Source organism: Haemaphysalis longicornis, unplaced genomic scaffold, assembly GCF_048455015.1.
Source record: "Haemaphysalis longicornis isolate Haplotype H1 unplaced genomic scaffold, Haemaphysalis longicornis Haplotype H1 scaffold_1, whole genome shotgun sequence".
Classification (NCBI taxonomy): domain Eukaryota; kingdom Metazoa; phylum Arthropoda; class Arachnida; order Ixodida; family Ixodidae; genus Haemaphysalis; species Haemaphysalis longicornis.
The window spans coordinates 443,176,258-443,188,148 of record NW_027526203.1 but is presented as its reverse complement, the minus strand read 5'-3'; the positions used below and the strand labels follow the sequence as shown (position 1 = coordinate 443,188,148).

General features: G+C 50.8%; 1 pseudogene; it reads right to left on the bottom strand.

Moving 5' to 3' along the window:
- Window positions 1-508: 508 nt before the first annotated feature.
- LOC144155862 (uncharacterized) lies at window positions 509-2,349 on the bottom strand (annotated as a pseudogene).
- Between the last annotated feature and the right edge of the window lie 9,542 nt (window positions 2,350-11,891).

Sequence of the window (11,891 nt, the reverse complement as noted above, 5' to 3'; positions counted from 1 at the left end):
GATATACCCGTGTTCGATATATCCGTGCTCGACTGTATGTGCCTTGGAAAGCACTCCAAATGGTGAAATTTAAATTTTCATAATGATATCTACAATAGTTTTTGTGTTACAGAGATTTACATGTTGCCCGCCCGTGGAAAGCCTAGTGAAGTGACGAAACATGGTAGGAAGTTCTGAATACTTTTAAATTGTAGTCAAAAGAACACTACAGCGTATGACATTCTTAGAATTTTTTTAAAGCCCTGTGGTTTTTTTGTATAGAGCATTATTTACACCTGTAACCATTTGGGCACAACTAGCATTGGCATAAACTAAATAAAAAAATAACAAGGCCCTAAATGGAAAATCAGGAAATGTCATACCCTGCAGAACACTTCAAGGATAAAAAAAAAAACGAACAAAATCTGTCCAGTGGTTGCGGTGGTATCCCCTCCACGAGCAACAGGGAATGCCTGAAATGCACTTTTGAGAAAACGGCTCTCAAAGTTTACCGAGCACTTGATGTCCCTCAAAAGGCACCGGACGGATAGTCCTTGCTAGGGAATGACCTCTTGGGCTTTTGCCCCTTGATCTGATGTGCATGAGAAGCCTTCCTTGTTCGCTGACGATCTTTTTCGGCGGCCCTCTGGATGGCAAGGGTGCCTGGTTTGATGCCCAGTGCTGCACAGACTTCGGTGTATGCTCGCAGGCTGCTTGAGTTGTACTTGGGAACTGCCTCGTGGACGGCTGCTTCCACGGTGAAAAGGGAGGCATGCTCATCCTTGGACAGCAAGGACCACACAACCGAGTAGAGGCTCTCAGCAGCGTTCTGCGTTTTGTTCCCTCTGCGCCGTCCCAACAGCTGGGGGTCAGACAGGCGCTGGTACACGGGCAGCAGTGCCTCTGCAACCCTGCTGTGAAGCTTGTACTTATGCAGTAGCTGTGGCTTCCCTTCCGCTTCGGCTGCTCGATGCTTGCACCAGCTCAAGGGGCCAGGCGGACACAGCTCATGATGGGGCTCTGCGTCAGTAGATGTAATGTGATAGAAGGTGGCCATCACCGCCCTTTGCATTTCGTCCACCTCTGTGTGGTTTTGAAGGGCGAGACCGTAGTAGTTTGTCAGCTTTTTCATCAGGTGTTGAGTTAGGCCACCTCTTCCACCCAGAGGCTCACCCTTTTCGGTCTTTCCCTTCAAAGCCCAAAGGTTTGTCCCCATCCTTTTCTTGATGTGGTTTATACAATTCTCTTTAGTGAGGGGTATAAACCCATAGGGCTGATCCTTGCACAACGCCAGGTATGTGTGGCTGTCACCATCGCAAATGATGGTAGTATATCGCAGGCCATTTCTGCTCAGTGAACGCCTCAGCAGCATCAGGGCAGCCTCCACTTCTATTCGGCCCGAGGAAACATTGGTGTTCTTTTGGCACTGGTGAGCCTCTTTCCACTCGGGGTACTTGGGGTCATCTTCAGCTGGCCCAAGGGTGCATCCGAGGCAGAAGTTCGACTACACTGCACAGTCGAGCACAAGTCCGGTGTAAAACTCTATCACACAGCCAACACCAATGTGGCAGCTGTGTTCTCACGTCAACCATGTGCCATCGTACACAACGGTGATGTTGTTCGCAAAGTTAACTTCCATTTCTGTGTACACATGCCTCCCTGCCTGGGCGGCATCAGCGAAGATGTTGTGTGCAGCTTCTTCAGCAGCTGGTTTGACAGTTTTTTTTAGATAGCCCTGATACGTTTTCTGGTGCAGACCCCTGTGCGAAACATTCATCGTCGCCCAGAAGTCGTTTAGGGCAGTGGGCCCTTTGCCAATGGACCTTATGGCCTGCATACAGCACACGTTCACGTTGAAAACTCTTGCCCCCTACTTTCTTTCAGATGACCACTGAGTGTCAATGGTTCCACAGGAGGAACATTTCATGAACATCTTGACAGCTAGGCCCAGCTTTGTCTGACGCTCTATTGCCAAGGTCGGCTGTAAACAACATGGACAGAGTGCATGGGCCAACAAAGAGTTCATAGCTGCAATCTGGACGATTATGTATTCCCCTTCAGAGGCGGCAAAAGTTTCTGCTGTTCCGTCAGTTTCAGTTTGCGCTCAGATGCGGAATGGCGCCGAGTGACTCGCGGACAGCCGATGCACGCGCTTGCACCGCTTCGGCAGACACAAACGTCGGCTGAATGTGCGCCTGTATAGTACGATGGGGCGAAGAAGGACGCTCGCTGACGATCCTTGGCTTGGAGGAGATGAGCGCCGGTGGAATCCGAAAACGCTCTTCCGCTGCCACTCGTCGACGGAAAACACAACTCGGCACGGCACAGCGCCTCTTTGAGCCTTGCAGGCGTTGCTTCCGGTGATGGCGATGTTTGGCGCAAACGTTTGGAAATGCGACGCTCTCGGCCTGGCGAACGCGCAGCTCCGCGCTGACGTGAAGCAGCATCAGACGGCGCGCACGTCACCGCATGCCCGCGCCGCAGCTCCACCACGTCGGCGTAGCTGGTTGAAGGCCCGGGATCGAAGCTGGCATCACTATCACTTGTCGGTTGTTGGGAATCAGAAGTTGCGCCGACGACTCGTTCCGCCGATGGCGAACCCACCTGAGAGTTGTCCGGCGCTTCGACGGGTGCGTGGCGTGAGGTCCCTCGCTTTGGAGGTGTCTGCGCTTTCGCTTCCCGTACGCAAGTTGAGTTTTGCGTTTCTTTAGAAACTTGCGATGCACCATTGTTCGAATTCCGCCTAATGCGGGTGCGTTCAAACGAAACTCCAACTAATTGGCAAATTTTGATAGAGAGTGCACGGAGAGAAGTTCTAACCCACATTGACAGGCAGACGACCCGCGCCGATGGCGCGAACTGTTGAAGGTCGCCATAGCAACAACCAATGGCGGAGCCCGTTTTCAAACCGCACTGAGCGCAGCCAATGGGCGGCCGCCTTTCATCCGTGATCACTCATAACCTTCGTTTTGTTTTCTTCTCTTTGCGCCCTTATCACATGATATATTGGCGAGTGAAAGCCCCGGCAACATGACGCCGGAAGCGCGGCTTTTTTTTTTTTTTGGCGAGAGTTTGCCTTACGGCATGACAGCCGTCCCAACAGCGCGGCCTTTTAAACGATAGGATGATGGCGGCGGTCCGCGCCTGTAAAGGTGAGATATGGCGCCACGAAAATGGGTGTTTTAAGTGCGAATGCACTTTATAAGCGACCCCAAACCTTCCACCGCCGGCGGTGGCGGCGGCGTCCGCAGTCCTCCTCCCCCTAGCAACGGCGTGGAGCGGAGAGGAGCGTCGGTAGCAACGGCGCGGTGACGTCACTTCACCACGTGACCGCGCTCGCTCCGCCTCCTCGCCGTGGCTGCGCTGGTGCGCGCCGCTCCCCGCACCGCTCCTCGCGCCGTGACGTCATGGTATGACGTCACAGCGCGCCTCCTCTCCCCAGCAGCTGCCGCGCGCCTCTCTCTCCACCGTGACGTCACACTCTCTCCTCTCCCCCTCGCTCGGCTGCAGCTGCCGTGCGCCGCTGTCCCTCTCCCCTTGCGCTCGCCTCCTCTCTCAGCCACCTGGCTCGGCGCGCTCGGCGCGGCGTACCCCCCTATATATGCAGCGATAAACTGCCAGACCTCCGTGGGTCGGCTCGCGCGCGCTCACGGGCGAATGCCAACGGATTTTAACTTTACTCCCCCTCATAGCATCACCCCGTGCATTCGCACTTAACCATGTTCACCCTCGGGGAAATGCTTGGGAGTTTTTTTCGGGCATCGCAATCGGTTTCGCTTCCGCCTCCGCTGACAAAATAATTTTTTTAACGCATTTAGAGGCCATTTGCATAGAATAATAGTTCTGGAAGCCAAATCAGGCAGTTTCAAAAAATCGATTTTTTTTCGGCGATTTCCGCGACATGATTCCCGCGTCCCCACATAAAGGAGCCATGAAGAGAAAATGCAAGTTGGTTTTATTCGAAAGATTTCGTGTTTTATAGTGCCCCCAGCGCTTGTCCGGATACAAACGGTGCTTTATTCACTGAGAAATTAAACAATTTAGGTTAAAATTTTGATTTTCCCGCTAAATCGTGCGTTTTCGTGGCCCCAAGTGACATCACTGAAACCGACCGCTCTGCAGCCTAGAGTACCTTCATTCACGCATTCGCCGTACAGGGTAGAGACACGTAACGCTGGCGCCGCCATGTTCAGTTGCTCGCTCGCCGCCGAAGCAAGTCATTGTGTCAAAACCGCGCTAAAATTATCGCCGCAACGCGGTTTACTGAAGAAGTTTGAATCATATTGTCTGTTTCGCGTTGCTAGGTCTCGTGGAAACGAAAAGAATAACGCGTTGAGCCCGTTGGCCCAATTGCGGCGGCACGGGACCGTTCAAAGGTTGTCTCCACCCTGTAGCGGTGTTGGTTTGTTCCCGCGTTTCTTTACGTTCCGTAACCTAGATGGCGCCACCATACCGTGGCAAGCGTTTGGTTTGTTTTTGCCCGCATTTAAACCTGGCTTGTTTTTGTTCTGGGAGAAAATATTCGTTCCCTGAAACAGTGCTCGCTCGACAAATGGGGTCACGTAAGACACCGTTGCTTGCGTCAATCGGCCAGTGTCGTCTGAGACAACCCCAAGCCCCGTAGTGCTGTGCAGCGAAACCAAGCATGCACTGCGCAGTACGAACAGCAGAACGCATCAGTACTTCTATGTTTACATGTGCTTTCGTAACTTCCACTGTTTGTCCCATTATTCTTATTGCTTTGTAAAGAATGTGCCCTAAATTTAAGCGCAAATCGCTCGTTCGTCTAGTTTGTAAGTTCTACCTAATTTGCGTCTGCTTCTGCCAGCCTCCGCCAATCGCAGAGCTTAGCTCATGTGACGACATAGGTTCTGTTGCGGGAAATGAGCTGGTGGGTCGCATGACCATTCCCGTTTTTCCTAATTATGTAGCTTATTTGAGCGAAGTTTACGTTAAAAGTGGTGTCAGTATGATTCTAACGAGACAATCTTTTGAATGAACCAAACTTGTGTTTTCTCTTCATGGCTCCTTTAAAGGAGAACTGACACGAAAATTTCATGCTACACATTTATTGCTTTTATCGATGCTTAATGGTCTGGCGAACCCGAAACAGCACTTTAAATACTTCGGCGCGCGATAATTAATTACATTGAACGGCCTGAAAATCGTTTGTTTCAAATTCCCGCGCTTTCATCCCGAAAGGCGCATATGACAGAATCCCGGCGTGACCTCACCGCTTTGTGCGGACGTCAAAACACTGGGGAGGCCGGTGGGGGCGGTTAGAGTTCCTCTATATAGCTCCCTGCGGGAGCTATATACAGGAACTCTAGGGGCGGTGTTTCGACCGCGCCGCCGCCGGAGCTGAACGGCTGAGCTAGAGTGTACTAGAAGTTTTAGAGTGGCCCGACCGGACGCCCGGAGAGGTGCTCGTTTTGCGCAGAAATAGCGGCGGCGCTGTAGTCAACGACAACTGAAAGCGAAAGCGGCGGCTGGCCGCGCGCGGGCCAGGAAACGCTGCTTCTTTACGCGCGGAGCGCTCGAAATTTGTTCTGCGGGTCGTCCACTTGCTTAAATATACTGTAGGTACAGTGGACTGTGGGTAACGAAATGAAAAATCAACGCTGCACCTCATCTTGCGTTAGTTTTGCCTTTACCGCTCGACAACAATGAAAATTGCGGATTTTCCTTTGCAGCATTCGTAGCGGATTGTAAATAAATTGCTGCGACATTTTCGCTATTACAATTTCCCATAAAAAAGTATTTTGCGTGAAATTGCCTGGTATGAACCAGTTCATGATTGCTTTATGATTGTGTTCTTATTGTGCTGCTTGATGGACATAGTTGGTCGACGCAAATGGCATGAAAAAATATATGAGGACTGGTATGATAGCTTCTCAGAATAATTTTTTATTTATTGTCTTGCAGTTTACGCTCGGACTGCAGTTATGTGGGTTAATATCATAAGTTGCGTTTGTTTTTCATTGCGTGAGTTGTTATTATAGCCATATTTAAGCAGTGGCCCGCTTGGGATAATTACGGGTCACCGTGGTGGCCGAACAGAGAATGACACCCGCAAGCGAGACATCTTTTTAACTAAAAGGGGGTTAACCCAGCGGTTAGCTTAATTGTTCCAATGACCGTCTTTCATAGAACTATTCCCGCAACGTTCTATTAATCGCACCACCTTTCACCTGATTCGGTAAAGAAAGGACTTGAATCAAATCAACACAAATTTATTTCACAAGTATGCTGATGGTACAATTACACGCACATAAAACAAACGCAAAACATAGTTTAGAAAAAAATATTGACCGCGACAAAAATGAAATATACTGTCTACTATAGAGGTAAAGGTTCAAGAACGCTAACATGGAGGTTCAAATAAACGGAACTGGAATGATTACTCCCGCCGAACGTTGTCTTCAAGTGCAAGTTTACGCGGACTGCGCGTTCCCGTTACCGGAATGCTGTCTGGCGCGTACATCATTGCTGTGAACGACGCAGCTGATCATGCGGACGAGGAGGAGCTTCCAGAAGTGCGTGCGTACAACGGCAGAACCAACATACATGCTGCGTCTGCTTTGTAACAAGGTAAAATGTAGCGGTGGCGACCACCAATCCATGCGATGCATTGAGAAGCTCGGGTACGCTTTTCTGGGGTGCAGATGCGAACGCGAAACAGGCGAGCGCAACACAGTTCTTTGTTCTGCAATAATAAAAGTTTCTTTTTCCTGCGAATTATTTTACCTTTATTACCAAATCTCCCCTGTGCAATAGTGCTTTTGTTAGCACCACTAGCTGTTATTTCAGGGACCTGGTTGCAAATTCTCTGCATTTGACTTAATTAACTCGAAACTCTGCGCTTACTCAAAATTTTCAGCTAATTTTACGACTTTGAGCTAACGAGAGGTTACTGTATATCAACAATTAACGTTTTCAGAAAACGCATAAAAAATGAGAAAGTATCGTTGGGGGGGGGGAGGGGGCCAATAATTTTATGTCGGGTCCTACTAGTTTAAAGTTTGCTCAAGCGGAGTCACAACGTTTCTGCGGCTACTTTCCAAATCAGCTGACCAAAGGCGCAGGTTCCATTCCCGGCCGCGGCGGGGCCGCTTTTGTGATGGAGGATAAAAGCGAAAAACGCCCGTGTCTTCGAGATTTCGGCGCACATTAAAGATCTCCAGGGGGTTAAAATTAATCTTAAGCCACCCATTACCACTTGCCTCATCGCCTGTGTAGCGCCGGCGCGTTAAACTTCATAATCCAAAATAAATCAGCTTCGCATGCGCAAAACACCGCCGCGAGCAACGCAAATATTGCCGCGCGCAGGCTGGGAGCTGGTGCCGGGGAGCGCCGGCTGTTCAGTTGACGACAGCAGCGCCGCCGCTATACCGGTTTTATTTTCTGCGCGAAAGTCGACCCGGCGGAGCAATAGGAGAGGCCGCCGCTCGGGCCACTCTAAAACTTCTAGTACACTCTAGCTGAGCTGCCTCAAGGTGTTAGGCCTACCATTGCAGCGGAAATTCGATGACCGCTTTCAATAAAAGTCCTGATGGCGACTTCTATTGCGGTTCCGGGCTATATTATCGCTTCCTTTCCCGTGTGTGTAACTTCATTTTTGCAGTGCCTTTCTGGGCAGCGGTTATGCCTGTAACTCTGGCTACGTGCACCCGTTTGTGAATGCGCCGGCACCCGCTCGAGCCTCGCCGCTCGCGGGGCCGCGCGCGTGAAGTGACGTCACGAGTTTTTGACGAGCGCTGTCGCGTCACTTCTTTTGGCTTTCACGGGGTGATGTCACGCTGATGTCCATCTAGTTTTTAAGCAGTTTAGATGATCGGTTCTGTTGATTCAATAACGTTACTTTAGCTTAGGTCACTTTAGGTGAGGTTAGGTAGGGCTACGTAGGTTAGATTACGTTAAGGAAAACCTGGCGTTTTCTTTAACGTAATCCGGCGTTTTCCTTAAACGAAAGATAGTGCCAGACGCAGAGTTACACAAGATAACTTAAGCAGACCTCACATTGCGTAGTGTTTATAAAGACGTCCGACGGCACTCTGGACACAGCTTAAAGGGAAAAAACGAGAAACTATAAAAAAATTAGTGCCTTTCCACTCTGTGAAGAAGGATGACCTGCAAAGCTGGACGCAGTCCACGGAGTGCACGAAACAAAACATGTTTATCGTAATTTGCGATGGAGCATATTTCCAAGCCAAGTAGACGAATGAACCTCTTACGGATCCAAGCTTTGTTCTTGCAGATAAACATGGAACTGCCTGTGTCCCTCCCTCGTCGTAAGCATCTCACTGTTTGTGTAAGGCCGGGTTCAGACTGTTGCCGCAACTGTTGTAGTAACTTTAAAGAATTACGTCAACTCACGTCTCAGCCAACCGAACTGCGTGACATGGCATTTTTTTTACGTCCATAGATGGGAAAACGGGTTTTGCGTCGGTAATCTGAACATAGGCTAACACCCAAACCCAATCCGCTCTACCAGTAAGGACTCCGGACAGGTCCCATTTGGCCGTTTAACGTCCGCGTTTAAATCTCGCGCCACCATAAGGGACATGCCATCCTACAGAACGGACATGAAACCTGTGGCTACGTGGGCACGCCTCCCTCCCACTATTCTCAACTACAAACCTGCGCACGCATAAACCGTCCACCGGTCATGTGCGCATGCTTAGAAGTGAGACAGACGCCGTCGAAAATATACCCTGAAAGCCCTCTGAAAAAGTGATAATGGTTCACGCCGGCGTTCCAAGCGGGCAATTTGCTGTTGACCGGGCAGGGATTCGCCGCTACTCCACGAGCTAAACTTGAGGCGGTAACGGCGGAGTCAGTTGATTTTCTTTGTTTTTGCACCCATTCGCGCTTGTGTTCGGGCCAATGCTTCGATTCTTGCTCTTCCTCCAAACGAACGGCATGCATCCGTCCCATAACGATTTAAAACCTGGAAGCCCTTGAGCTCTATTATCGAGTACAAACATGTGGCTGTCCGTTTTCTTTCCCCCTAGTATGCATCTCGCTGTTTGTGTAAGATGGTGTAACACATCAACTCACACCCGAACCGCTCGATGGAGTAGTACAGGCGACTAATCGCATATACCCATGTAATTTCGATGTCTTAATGCCAGCACAACCGGAATTCCATCGGTAGCAGCATGACGCCTAGCTGTGCGTGCACGCCCTTCTTTTTGTACCCGCAAACCGTGCACCCATAAACCGGTGATGGCGCATACATAGGCGCGAAAGACACCGGCGAAAACGTCGATCGGAACGCCTTCCAAGCTGAAAAAAAAATATGGGCTCAAGCCGGCTTTCCAACTGGGGAAGTTTCTCTTCTACCGGGATGAATTCGCAGCTACTTGTCTAAGCGAATTTAAGTGGAAACGGTGACGGCGGATATCGGTCGTTTTAGAAGGCAGCCTTTGGCAGCCGTTACCTGGGCTTCGTGGGAGCGGCGTCTGTTTATGTCCCCATAACCGAGTGAGCGAACGCAGCAGCGACGAAAGAAAGAAAACGGAGAGGAGCGTCTAGCGAAGGGTGAATTGTGGCATAGAGATAATACTAATTGTGGAGTACGACACGTGCGGCTACCGCGTCATCTCTCTCACTGCCTTTCCCTCACACATGTTTCATGTGTCGCCACCAAGTAGCGCCCTCACCTGGCACTTTCCCCAGACTCAGTTCCATTCTCCGCTAATCCAAACCACGCGACGTTTACGTGGGAGGTTCAAACACGATACGCAACAACATGCTCGCTGCTCTCTTGTGCGGGGCTAATCCGAACCACGTGAATTTGCGCGGGAGGTTCAAACACCATTTGCAATATGCTGGCCGGCGGCGGCGGCGCACTGCGAGGTAGCAACAGAGTAACGCACGCCACCCTACGTTCTCTGATCACGCGAACACTTCCTGAGACGCAGCAGAAATGCGCCGTGACCGAGAAGACTGCAGCTCGCGCTGCGCACAAATTTCATATCCGGGAGTGTAGTAATCGTCAGTGCATTTTTTACGCCCATCCGTGCTTCTGTTCATTTTTCGCAATCATCTTATCAGCATACCGCCGTTAGCTGCCGACTGCGCAACTTGCCAAAGGGTCATCGGTGGAGGCGAGGGGGAAAATAGCTGTGAAAGAGGTGTCAGCGGTGGTGAGGAGGAGCCCTGGAATTGCGCCGAGTAAATCGATGACACCGGAATGATAACTGGGGGGGGGGGGGGGGGGGGGCTAGACATATACTGCTTTGCAGTAAAAGAAAACCCTTACCGCATTTTATATCGAAGTCCTCATCCTTCGGCATGTCCCAAAATAGAGGTGTGGAGCAGCTAGAAGCGGGTTATTTCGAAAGCGGATCTCAGATTTAACCCGTTCGAAGTGACAGCCTCACAAGCGAGAACATTTGGGCCGGGAAGACTATTTGGTCCGTAGACTATTTGGTCCGTAGCTTCGTTACCGTCGCTTCATGGCTCAGCTAGTTTCTGAAACTCCTCTGACGTGGCTTGACGACTGCTTACAAGTCACTCGATACTACGGGCTAAACAGGCTTCCGCTCCCTCCGGGCCACCCCTACCCCAGAAAGAAACAGCTGGATCACTCGGGGCGTCTCCTTTAGACTAACACGTTCCCACAACGCGACCACACTCCGCTTATTCTGGCTGCAGCGCAGTACGACCCAAGATTCAGATTCTGTAAGGCGCCATGCTCCCTGAATCCCATGGTGGGGGAGTGTCAGCTTGATCCCACCCTTCCCCAAATTCCAAACACCTCGATTGAGCAGTACGACCAGCTCTATCCGCGATGACCAGCTTCGGCTGATCACGCGGGCTGAGACGGCTGGATATTCTAACGGTACGGGGAACTGCGGAAACGGGGCAGTGTACTTTGCGTTTAATAAAGTTTATTATTTTTTATCTGAACCGTTCTCAGACCCTTCAACGAGCACAAACATTGTATTCTTCGCACACACGCTAGTGGACACTAGCTGGGCCCTCTGATCCGGCAACTCAACGCTGAACTTCGAAAAAGGATTGCTGCATAGTGCATACGCCCGTCGCTGACTGACTCCTGCTGAGAAGAAGTATTACATTACCGACCAGGAGTGTCTTGCTGTTGCTTGGTCAGGTCAGACATTTCACCAGTTCCTAAGCGGCCGTTCCTTCACAGCTGTGACAGACCATGCACCATGCACTCAGCTGGCTGCAGTCACTTTAGAGCTTCTCCAGAGGTCGGGGCTGCTGAATTCTTTGCATAAGGCTGTTCAAGACAGCGCCCTTCACGTTGAAGCCTTGCAACGGCTGTAGATCCGCACCTTCAGTAATCCAGCTTGCCGAAAACACTGCAGTTGCTGGTGGCATCGTCACTATACTGATCCGACGGATGTAACTTCCCTTCCGTTACCCCCTTTGCATGAAATAAGGCGCCTCGATGCACGCGAGTCCGCGGTGTTGGCATAGGGGCATCCTACCTAAAACCAAGGCGCCGTTCTACCAACATTTATTCATCATCATCATGCCATCATATTGTTTTTCCGAACCTCGATAAAAGTCAGCAAATTCTACTATTTTCGATATATGTTTACAAGGTTCTCTTGCTGTCGGGAATGATAAAAGGTTCTCGTGGAATCAATCAGTGGGTATGGTGCGGCACACAGTGAAAACGACGAGGAGATCGCCGCAGAGTAGCCAAGCTCGCGGGGTAGCGTGAGCTCGCGAGGCCTCGCATTCCGCTCAAGCCGCGTCCGACGGGCCGCCAAGTCAATGCGGCGACATGGCCGACCGGCGGCGCCGAACATCACAGGGACGACACATCCTATCATTTTTCAGTGGCCGCTTGCGAGCGAAAGCAAGCAAGGAGGCCCCAGCTACTGACAAGAAGAGAAGGGTTAGCGAGCCGAGGCCGCCCCGCGCCAATG